The following is a 13,434-nucleotide window of genomic DNA, read 5'->3' on the forward strand; positions in this document are numbered from 1 at the left end:
ATTTATTAAGTTGGAAGTTGAACTGCCGAACCAACATGCTGACCGCTGGTAACATTCAGTTGAAGGTATATCCATACTGTGCAATGCCTCATCTATTCTTGACATAAGTGGCATCAAACCGTCTGTAGTTGAAACTATAAAGTAATATAAAAAGTACAATTAAAACTATTATTCTTCTGTAGATTTTGTTAGGTATAGTTAAGTAATAACTGAATTGGTTTCTAAAAACGGTACTTAATAATAATATGAACCGCTACACTCAATGAAAGTTTAGGGGTTCAGTACTATGTTAGGAAGTAATTAGTAGCACAGCGCCTTACACATTGAGCTACCCCACTGTCCTAAAAACAGTACTCACAAGGATTTATTAAAAAAAAAACTGGGACTCTTGAATTTTATTTCATGCATAAGTGAAAATAGAAAAATTAATATTAATCATTGAAATTAGAAAAAAAGTGCCATCAATATAAGAATTATTGACTGTCATATGTATATTTGTTAAATATTCATGTTTCACAATATTTCTTCTCTCAGCAGCAATCATTATTAAGGCTATTTGCAGTAATTTTTTATTTTTCCAAAAAAAAAATTACCTATAATTTTTCAATTTAAAATTAAATTTATCATAAGTTCCCTTTAATTAATAAACCATAGTGATTTGATCTAACTAATAAGTTATATGATTCTGAACTAAAATTATTATTTATTGTAAATAAATTTTATTCGAGAGTGGTGCCTCTACAGACACAGTTGTTGTTGTTGATTGCTGCTTAAAGGCCTAAAACGCTCTTGTCATCAACGCCTATGGCATGATAAAAACACAAAAATAGTGGACGACCAGTATTAGAAGCAGTATTGGTAAAATATCATCCCACGAAATTCAATCAGTTTATATGCATGAAATCCTGAAAATGTGCAAAAGGAGGACAGCCCACACTACTATTGGCAAATGGAACATGAGGACAATACTGGCCCAGGTATTGGTATTTGCGGATGACATTGTCTTTACAGCAGATAATAAAGAGAACCTACAACGAGCTGTAACTGAATGGGAAGCTGAGCTGGAAAGAAAGGGAATGACCATCAAGAAAAGCAAAATAATGCATTTAGGCCGGGAACAGGAAAACATTGAAATACTGTGCAAAGGTGAACCAATAGAAATGGTAGACGAGTAAACTTACCTAGAAACAGTAATCAGCAGGAATGGAAAGATAGACCAAGAGATATCTAATAGGATAAAGAAGGCAAATGCAATATCCTATCACCTCTGCAACATAGTTATAGGGAAAAGGGAGGTAGAGAAGAATGTTAAAGTACGTATCTTCAAGACTATTTACCTACTTACCCTCCTTTACGGAAGTGAAAGCTGGGTACCACTTGATAAGCACCTAGGCAGCGTCACTGCAATGGAAATGAGATACCTACGGAGAGTAGCAGGCCGAACTAGGAGGGATCGCATACGAAATGAGAGGACAAGACAGGGTGTTGGAACTGTCTCCATAAAGGATACCATTGAAAAGAGACAAATCAGATGGTTTGGACACCTCTGTCGGATGAGTGAAGACAGGGATCCAAGAAAATATTTTGAGGCCAAACCAACAGGAAAACGCCCAAGAGGGAGACCCAGAATGCAATGGAAGGACTACATCTCCAGAGTGAGAGAGAAAAGAGGAAAAACTGGGATGCCATGAGAGTGCTGGCTCGGGATCGAGGGGTTTGGTTTGCTTGGACGGAGTCACCTCCTTCCTTGAAAGGCACTAAGGAGGAAGAGAAAGAAGAAGAAGAAGAAGAAATTCAATCGAAATTTGTTAAATTATAATTTCATAAAAAATAATTATATTAAATAAAGTGAAAAAACTTGTATTGTACTTGACCGCAAATGTGCTCTTAGGTCAAAATAATACAACATATAGTATAAATTTAACAAAAATTTAAAATAAAAATTGTAATTATTAATATATTTACAAGGAGGTGTTTATTGTTGACCGTTGATTTGTTATGAGAAGAAGATTGTCAGGGTTGCGGTCAGTAATACAATATACACAAATAAGTAAAACATATTTTTTTTTGTGGCGAATTTTTGGCCTGAAATTCAGGCCTTCATCGAGGTTACTCATATAGATTTACTGTCGGTGGTAAAACTCTTGAAACCTTGAAATTCAGGCTTCGAGTGTCGAAACGTCGACACAAATAAAATAAGTTTTACTTATTTGTGTTTGATTACCGAACCCTGACCATGTTCCCTTCATATTAATACATTTAATATCTTGCTAATTACATGAGTAATATTATACTAACAATAAGTCGAAAATCCAATGAATTATAAACGCAATCCCCTTCATCGGTTTTACCAATCACACAGTTGAGAGGCCGTAACTTTATAGAGTGACATATCAGCTGATCGAGTATTATATCAACTGTAGAGTGTATGAATATAGTTCTTTATCAGTTTTTCCCCGCTGCTAAGGAACTTACATATATATAAAGTATTTACTTTAGAACAGGCTTAAGATTACCGTGTGCGTGTGGAATGAATAACTTAACGATTTTCGGTATAATTGTTATGAAGAGAAATATCATGGTGGCCACTGTAACAAGACCTCTTGAATTGACTTCTAGCAATGGTTCCAAAATATGCCCACCACTTCTTTTGGTTCCCAATGGTATCTTCAAAAATGGTACTGCGAAATCTAGCTCCACCTGAAAATAAGAAAATGAAATGTTTAAATAAATAAAATTTTATTCATTTTAGTCTTCAAACATTCATTTAGTCATTAAACATCCGACGTTTCGGCAAATTCCGCCATCCTCAGGGACAATCTTAATACAATTTTAGAACTGAATCATTTAAAAAACAACTTCATGCAGGCTATTCCTATAACTGTCCAGGTTAATCCAAAAAATTAACATAATTAGTCAATTTTCACATTAAAATAAAAATAAAAATTATTTAACAAAGAAGGTGACTGTGATAAATAATTTTTATTTTTATTTTAATGTAAAATTAACTAAGTAGGGTAATTTGTTGGGTTGATCTGGGCAGAATATCCTGCAAGAAGTAGTTTTTTAAATAATTTAGTTCTAAAATTGTACTAAGATTGTTCCTGAGGATGGCCGAATTGGCCGAAACGTCGCACTTATAAATAGAATATAAATGTTTTGAGACTAAAATGGATACAAATTTATTTATTTAAACATAATTAACTATTATCAAGAAAATTTAAAGATAATAAATAAAGAAAATGCAACTTAAAAACCCTTAGCCTTATAGTACAGGAGCATTAAATCCAGCCCATAGAACATATATCTATCTGTAAATCCTTTAAAAAATTAGTTTCTATCACACAAAACTCGGAAACGCATTTCTCGTAATTTAATTTATAAGACACGCATTTAATTAAAATTACTTATTATTTTTACAAACGCATTAACCTAAACTAATAGTGGACTGCACTGCCATGGAAGGTTGCTGAGCCAGCTGTCGAGATACCCCCCATTCGATAGAAGTAAAGAACTATCCCTTCTTCTGGAAGTTCGTTTATGGGTGGAAGGAAGTGATGGGCCCCATGCATTTCATCATGGGAAGGGCTTAATCACGCCGATATCGGCGGGATACCCGCAGAAATGGAAGCTGACAGAGACTGAGCAAAGGAGGGCTGGACCAGGCTGATGAACTGGAGGAGGCACCCGGACGGTTGTAGATGACAAGATGCAGCCTCATCAGTAAGGTGCTCAACTAAGCGGTGGGTTGTGCCACAGTGAAGTAAAAAAAAAAAAATTAAACGGAACCCTTCTAAACAAAAATTGTATAATATGAATATTAAAAAAAAAATTAATCATTTTTGGCAGCAGTGGTATGAGCAGGCCCAGCGCAAACCCCATTGCTGCTACATCCCGTTTGCCAGAAATGTGGAGGAATGAGGATGAAAAAAGAAAATGTTTAAACTGATAACCATGGATCATCATGATTTTAATCATCAAATTTTTGTTAGTTTTAAATAGCTGAATCATGTGGAATGTATGACGGAACCCTGAAATTAATAAATCTGACCCGGATTTATCTAATAGCTCCACCAGGCCTGGGCCTAGGGACCCAAGATGCCAGGGGACCCACAATAAAAAAAATAAGGAATATTTATGAATGACTTAAGAAAAGTCTTCAAGTAATTTTCTTTCTTAACGTTTACTGGTGTAATTATTGATGATTGAAACACATATTTTTGCAATAAGGAACGAGATGAATAAGTGATGTACCTATATAGATTTTATTCTATCTGAAACCAAAACTATTTAATACTTGTTTTATAAAACAATGTTACGATAATAATAGCCCTGAAACTAAAATATTATTACTTGCATTTCTGATCTTTAGTGAGAATTAATAATTATAGAGACAAAGATAAAAATGGTAATCAATCATGAGCTTACCTTAACTTCTCCGTGTTCACTATCAAAAGCTATAAACCTGCTCCGTTTTTCGCTTTCAGAGGGGGTCGTATTCCTAGAGGACGAAATCAATTAATTCTTCAAGTATTTTAATGTGAATATTAATTATGAAGTTTTTAAATACAAATATTATTATTACATAATTGTAAATTGAAATTCCATTGCTTTGTATATTTCTTTGTATATATCACGTTTCTAATGATGCGGCAATATTTCAGGGAATAATAATATCTAACTAAAAATTATATTGATCCTTATAATGAAATATAGTCTATAGCAATTTTATATTTATACATAGCTTAAAATGTTCTTTAATTTGTTTATTTAAACAAAAGTATTTAAAAATATATTCTACGAAGTTCATATTTTAACAGGTCCCTACATATTTCTAGTCGAGAATTTTTGAAATTTATTTCAAGTACTATTTATCCAAAGAAATTAGAATCCTAACCTATAGACTCTTATCCTAGAACACAATTAAAATCTGAATATGATTTTAAGTATATTACTAAATGAACTTTTTAAAAATATATATAATTATGATAATAATAAATATATTTATCCGTTATCATCATTAGATGAAATCACTCGCTAAAATGACTATTTCATATATTGGTATTGGTATTTGATAGGGAGAACAAGTCCGGCAAGTGGGCCTTGGAGTTTTAAGATTAATATTTCGGGACAACCGAAAAATAAACATTAGGGGTATTCATGATATTGTGTTAAATGTAATATGTTTTACCATGTTAAATGTTATAAGTATAGCAATGTGAGCAGCCCTATTTAAAGTCATGTTAAATGATAAATGCATAAGAGCTCCAAGCGGATTTTCTGAGCAACTTGTTTAGTAACCTTTCCTTCCAAAACTTCATGTTATTGTTTACTTCTAAGTTTTGATTACAGTAATTTATTAAAACATGCCTAAAATAAGTGAAAAGTGGAAGTGTAAAAGTTTGGCTACTGATTGTATTTTATACTGATTGTAAGTCCAAAACACACGACAAAAGAAAAAAAAACAAAAACTACGAGTAAGTAACCTAACACGACAAGAAATAAAACGGTGGCAAGCTCAGCTGGTCTGTTTGGTGACGTCATTCTCCATTTAACAGACCTAGTAACAGACTCTCAGCCATTTTACATGTCATATCGTTTTAACTTGGCAAAATAAGGAAATATTTCTCCATTTAACGTAAGTTTTTCCACTTAACACGCTTTAACATGTTAAACTAAAGATCATGAATACCCCTATTAACTGCCCCAGGAGGGAATCGAACTCACAACGTTTCGAACCGAGCGCACTGGGACCTACGCCCCAAACCGCACGGCCGTCACGTCTCTACTATTTCATATAACTAAGCCCTGAAAAATCCATTGACCATTAAAATTTAGATATCATAATATCCAACTAAAAATGAGCCCTAATAAGGGGTGTATTTTGTTGGTCAGTTTTGTGATTGACGGGATCCGATTATAGGTGGAGATAAACATATTCAATGTGGAGTCTTTCGTCGTGGTTGGGGTATAGTATTTTCAGAAAGTTTTTGAGCAATAGGGTCTCGAAAAGAAATAGGGCGTTTATGTTGAGTCACACCATTTTTAATGGGATAATAATAATATTTTGGTGTTATTTGGTTTCAATAATATTCAGGAAATCGAAATTGGGAATGAAACAAGATACGGTAAGGTGGAAGGTTGATCTATGTATCAATATGTATTGGGGCTGTATTTAGGTGTGGTAGTGTGTGTATCATTACTGAAAACTTTATTACGTGTTCTAAAACCAAGTTTGATTGTTGTCAGAAAGCAAAATGATACAAAGATATATGTAAGATAATGGAGGATGGCTGTGAAAGAGGTGGATGAATGAAAAGTGATAAGACAATTTTCGGAATCAGAGATGTTATAATTCTTCTTATGTATAGATGTTAAAATTTTTCACTCAAGGCCAATATCGGCCAAAAAATGTTTTGAGGTTGTGGATCGAAAGAAAAATGTATACTACCGATTAAAAGCTTAGATAATTGTAACTTTTTAAAAATAAATAATATGATAATATGTAAATATTACTTACAATACTAAATACTTACAAGCCATTGTCTACTTCATTGCACGTAGTCATTTGAATTACGTACAATATTGTGAATATCGCTACTCTGTAGTTGACCATTTTCAAACTGTGAAAATAAAATATGATATAACAGACATGAATTATTACAGATATTACAAGTACAGCGGGAAAATTATTACAGATATTAAAGAGTCATAATTTAATAAGACAATGTGTTAAATTTATATAATGTATTTTTTAAAACTATAATTATCAAAATTAGAGACTTCTGAAAGTATTGCACTGATTAAGGCATAAACAGCAAGAAGCTGAAATTTTAGAAAACAAATTAATGTATTCCAGCGCCAGAATGCACAGAATAAAAAAAATGAAATAGCCAAAGATATTTAGATTAAATATAAAATTGATGGACACAAAGGAGAAAGATGAAGGGTAATATAATCGAATAGTGCAAAATGAAATATGGTCAGACATAGAGGTTTTAAATTTTTTTAAAATTTGGAATAGGAAATTAAAGAAAGAAAAACCAGCAGCTTGATGAAAATAATTTTAAATGAAATTGTGAACAATGCACACTTGTGCACTTATTGAAGATTAAATTTTAAGTGAGCAAAAGATGGGATTTGCATTATATGCATGGTCAGCCTTAAGAACTTTATAAATTGTAAAGAATTATAAAATCAATATCAAATTATAAATTCTTTATTTATTTTTTCATTGTTAATAAGTTTCATATAAGGCTATGTGTATAAAAATTTATTTCTCTTTTAATTAATTTTAGAGAAGGAAAGGAAAAGAAAAAAAGAGAGAAAGGGAAAAGGATGGAAAAGGAGGGGGGGAAAATCATGAAAAAGAGAAAAAGAAAAAGAAGGAGAAAAAGGAAAAAAAAAGATAAAAGAACCAAAGAGATGACACAAAGAAAAAGAAAACAAAAAAAAAGTCATGTTCTTGTGTTATATATTACTAATGTTTATAATTATTATTGTATACCTGGCTAGGCTTATTTATCGTAAGATTAAAAATATTGTCTGATTAGACTAAAATAAGTATACTGTGTGACTAGCAACCCAATGAAGTTGGGCAGCACGACTTTGTATCTCAATAAAGTTTTTCCCCTCTATGTATATAATGACAAAATCGAATTTCGCTATATTATTCAAAATTGATGATTTTCTCATTCGTCGGTTTTATTCCACAGTTAATTGAAATTGTTTATTCTAAAAAAAAAACTTTTGTTGATGTGTCGAGCTCCTTGCCAATGATTATATAATAAAAAAATATGTCTTAATAAATACATTTTGTTTAGTTTTTTTAGTGTTAGGTGTTATAAAAATAATTTGTATGTATTAATTATATTTATGCTATATTATTTTTATATTCACGTATTTATATGTCTTTGGATGCTGAATGGAGATGATATTGAAATAATCTGCAGATGAACCGATATTTTTACTTCGAATCTTTTTTGTTTGTTATATATACAATATTGCAGGCTATTAGTACAAGAGCCCAGGAGGAGAAAAAAAGGCAGTTATTTCTCCCCAATTTTTGATTACTTAATTGAAAACTATGTATAATTACAAGTCAAAATTGATGAGTCTGCCAAGTATAGGTAGGGGGAATAAAAAATGGCGGCTGTTTCAAAACGTTAAAAATAATTATTTTTTAATTCGGAGCTCTATATCTTAAATACTATCAACAAAATTAGAAAATCTAAAAGATCATTATTTAAATAAGAGTAAATTTTCTGAAATATTAGCCCTAATGGAGCTATTTACGTCCAATAGTTCTCGAGATATAGCCTTTTAAAAAGCATCATTTTATAAAAATGTACTGGAATATTAGTATTACTTGTTATATATAGTAAATTTATTTACTATATATAATAAGATATAGAGCTCCGAATGAAAAATTAATGTTTTGAAACAGCTGCCATTTATTATTCCCCCTACCTATACTTGGCAGACTCATCAGTTTTGCTTAGTAATTATACATAGTTTTCATTAAAGTAAAAAAAAATGGGGTGAAATAACTGCCTTTTTTTCTTCCCGGTTCTTGTACTATTTTAGCATGGGGGTATTTTGGGAAAACAAAATATTACTTCCTATTGTATAATATTCTATAAATTAAATCTTAAATTTTAAACAAACTTAAATGGCATAATAACAATCTTCAAATCAATTAAATCTGCAGTTATAATTATTTGTAAGTTTTTACTTTCTTTATTTATTTGAATTTCCCATTTTTTCAAATTTAATTATTAAAATTTTCTTAAATATAAATCATACGCTGAGCTTACCTTGTAGGGGTTTCTTCGAAGAACTGTTCCTTGCGAATGGTATGTCAGCACTACTCCACGTTCAATAAATACCTTACCGTGACCGGACTACCGTGCGTTCAGCTTCTTGACTTAAAAGAATACAAACGAATCTTTTTTCGGTCTCTCCAGAAGGAAAGCGGAATACACGCACGAAGCGTAACAGTCATAAAACAATTAGCTCTTATCGTTGACGATGAATTTCCTATGTCTGGTCCCAGTGACTTCCGTTATGGAAGAATTTCCAGACGATTTTAAATTTATTTTTAAATTAAAATATTTTTTTTATTACAGCTATATTCACTTTCATATAGCCAGATTTAAAAATAAATGGAGGTAAAATTCGTTCATTATAATAATTTGTATAGAAACCAAGAGTCCAATTATAATTATTTTTTTAAAAATATCTTTAATCAAATTTACAACTGTATATTATATAATACATTCTGTAAATTTTATCTTAGTTAAAATGGAGTGTTACAGGCGTGTTGAGAAACTACCCATTGTTAGCACTCTAATGACATTTTACATTAGCAGGTCTCGTGGCCATCTTCTTTTCAGGCGCCTCGGAGGATTGTCAGGAATGGAAGAGGATCCAAGGTTAGAAACTAGGGAGTTTGAGTGGTTAGGGTGTTTATAATGGAAGGAGTGATATCTGGTTCGGGCTATATCGGTTACATAGGGAACATTACGGTCTTTATTTATTTATTTTATTTATGAAAAAGTAAGGAGCATTGAGGATTTTACGAAGGGTTTTGGATTGTAAGGATTGGATACGAGAGGAATTCAAAGGTCCAATTATAATTAATTCATAAAATTACCTAAATAATTTACTTTTGGTTCGGAAGCAACAATATATTTTTTCCTGGGCTAGTAAGCTACCTTTATACTTCAAACCTTTTTTTATAATAATTTTACATAAAAATTGTCTTCACCTCGACGTTTCGGCCCGCCCATCCTCTTCAGTTATTTTATCTAAAAATAGTTACATAGTGTTATTAATAAATTATATTCAATTCTATTAATTGTTCTCATGTATATAATTTATTATTATTTTAAAGTTTATTTATTTTTGGGTAAAGAGCCAAATTTAATTTTTTTCTCTCTTGAGTTTTTTATTAATAATAATTTTTTATACATGTTATCATTATAGTTTTTTTTCTTTCGTTCTTGTGTTCTTTTCCTTTCATGATTTGTTCTTTACATCTGTATCACTAAACTATTAGTTTAATGGTAACTTTTTACATGATTTTCCTCATAGAAACACAATTCTATTTGATTTTTTGTCATATTTTATTCTGTAACTAAAAAATATTTATTATTATTTATTGCCCATCATATTATATTTCACAGTTTTTACATTTTCCCAATTTTGTCGTATACTTGTATTTACTTTGGTCCTTAATTTTTATTTCATTAGCATTTTTAATTGACTTTTTTGTAAAAAATCTAATTTATTTATTATGTCTGTATATACTAATTTTTTTCATATAATTTACCACTTGTTTTATAAATATTTTTTTTTACATCTTGATTTTAACACTTTTCTTATACTATTGTTTTGAATAAAATTAATGAACTTTAAATATAATAAATTATAAACCTGAGAACAATTAATAGATAGCTCTTTGTAACTACAGTAGAGCGTTGATTATACGAATGTCAATTATCCGAACTGGCTTCGTGGAAGATACAAGAAGAAGTTGAAATTGGCATTTCCAAAAAATAATTTTGAAGAGTTGTGTATTTTTAAAGAAAATAACTGAAGATGGACAGAGTGTCTGAAATGTCGAGGTGAAGAATATTTCATTAATGTAAAATTAATAAAAAATAAAATTTGAAGGTAGCTTACAAGCCCAAAAGGGAAAAATCAATTACACCCATTCATGTTTCATGTTATTCCGAAAAATGGACATTGCATAACATACCTGATTTAATTTTGTGATCTGACTCACAAACCATGTTTTTCCCGTTAAAACCAACTTTGTTACAGAAAAGAAATAGGGTATCATTTATTTCAAAAACTAGTCAAGTGCACTTTTCATAACGTTCGGGAATAAAAAAAAACACTTTTGTACGAGAAGAAAAGGGTTGAAGATGCAGTCAGTGGAGTATTAAACACAAATAAGTGAAATGTATTTTATTTTATTTAAGCCGATGTTTTGGCCAATTTCAGACCTTCATCCGTTTTGATTATATGTTGATATTATGGTGCAAGTAAATGTTTTGGTAATTATTTCGGTTAGATTGTATTGCCATTTTACTCGTAGGCGAATATCCACACGCATTCAACCCTGATTAAGGCCAGACATCTTGGCTGAAACGTCGGCTCAAATAAAATAAAATAACTTAATAAATAAAATAAATTAAGGTCTCGAAATGGATGTTGTCTGAAGTTATTAAAAAAAAACATTTTTTCAATTAAATGCGTTTTAATATAAAAATTTACATTTTAAAACTTAATTCACATTTTTTTTATCCGAATTTTTAATAAGCCAATACAACATGGAAACTATTTATTTTTTGTTTGAAAACAAAATAATATTCTAAAACATGAAAATAAAATATTATTTACTGGAATCACTGTTTTAAATCGTTGGAGATAGTCTTGTTCGTACTGTCCTATCCTTAGTTATATCGTTCACCTTTTATTCTTGCTTTCCGTATTATACATCTTGCATAAACCTATCCGTTATTAATACCTTTTTGACTGAGGATTCTCTTCTGGACTAGAACTAGCCATCGTAATAACGATCACATATTACTACGCAAAATAAAGCATAAATCGAAACAGTAACAATAATTATAGCCAAAGGCGTAGAGAGCAAACGAGGGTCCTGCAGAACATTTTCTAATGCTTTAGGGACAAGTTTCCTTGGGTCCCAGTCAAATGGTAAAATCACGAGTGAAACCCAATCTCGACCATAAGGACATTACATAATTATTATTTTATGCAACTGAAAATTTTCTATATTTGGTAGACCCCCCTCTCGTCGGATCTGATTATAACCACTACTCATAGTATAAGAGCCCAAGAGAAGAAAAAATTAAGTTATTTCACCCCAATTTTTTATTACTTTAATAAAAACTATGTATAATTACTATTAAAAATTGATGAGTCTGCCAAGTATACGTAGGGGAAAAAAAAACGGCGGCTTTTTGAAAAAGGTTGAAATTATTAATTTTTCATTGGGATTTTTCATCTTTAAAACTACCATCAATAGAAAATCTAAGAGAACGTCATTTAAAGTAGAGTAAATTTCCTAAACTGCTAAGCCCTAATAGAGCTATTTACGTTCAATAGTTCTCAAGATATAGCTTTTTAAAAAGCAATATTTCATAAAAATGTACAGAACTTACTGAAAGATCAGAAGTTAGTGAATTTATTTTGAAACATCTATATCTCAATGTACAGTTGTCTGTTAGCACTCAAATTAAAGCTAGTTTAATGAGCTATGAAATAGTTTAACACGTTTATCGTCGTAGGAGTAGTAGTTTTCATGATATTTGCTAAAATAAATTGATTTATAGTTGTTCAGAAGAATTTTCATTTGCCAAATTTATATTCACATGTGAATATCATAAAAACTACTATCCCTACGAAGATAAGTGTCATAAACTACTTTATAGTAAGTTAAATTTCCGTCGTAAGTCGTATTAGACATATATGCGTTTTATTGTTCTAGAGATATATTTTTTAAAATCAAACAACTAGAAATTAACAGTTTGTGAATTTATTTTTTCAATTGCAGAATCATAAAAAATACTACTACTACAAAGATAAACGTTATGAACTATTTTATAGTAAATTTAACTAGCTTTAATTTGAGTGCTGACAGACATCTGTACGTCCTATGGTTTCTGAAACAAAGTTTCTCAAAACTTAAACTTATTGTCCGAACAACTATAAATAAATCTATTTTAGTATATATCGTGAAAACTACTATTCCTACGAAAGTGAAGGTCATAAACTACTTCTTAGTACGTTAAACTAGCTTTAATTTGAGTGCTAATAGACATCTATGTCACATGATTCCTGAGATATAGATTTCTCAAAATAAATTAACTAACCACTAATCTTCCAATAGATTTTTAAGAAATGTTGCTTTTTAAAAAGCAATATCTCGAGAACTATTGGACTTAAATAGCTCTATTAGGGCTCATATTTCAGCAAATTTAGTGTCCTCTAAATAATGTTCTTTTAGATTTTCTAGTGTTGTTGATATTTTTAAGATATAGAGCTCGGAATGAAAAAATGATGTTTTTTTTTTTAAGGTTTTGAAACAGCCGCCATTTTTTATTCCCCCTACCTATACTTGGCAGACTCATCAGTTTTGACTAGTAATTATACATAGTTTTCATTAATGTAATCAAAAATTGGGGTGAAATGACTGCCTTTATTTCTTCCCGGCTCTTGTACTATCAGTTATCTAATCCTTAAGCGGTAACTTAATGTTAAGATTTCCTAGTTTGAACGTTCAAATTGTTTGATTTTATTGAAGGACAAATTTTGCGTTGATTTGATCTGAATTAAGGGATTACCTGAATGTTGTGCCTTTATACAGGAACGTAGCTGCATAGAGATTTTATAAAAAAAAAA

Source organism: Halyomorpha halys, unplaced genomic scaffold, assembly GCF_000696795.3.
Source record: "Halyomorpha halys isolate HHAL.00 unplaced genomic scaffold, Hhal_1.1 Scaffold213.1, whole genome shotgun sequence".
NCBI classification, from domain to species: domain Eukaryota; kingdom Metazoa; phylum Arthropoda; class Insecta; order Hemiptera; family Pentatomidae; genus Halyomorpha; species Halyomorpha halys.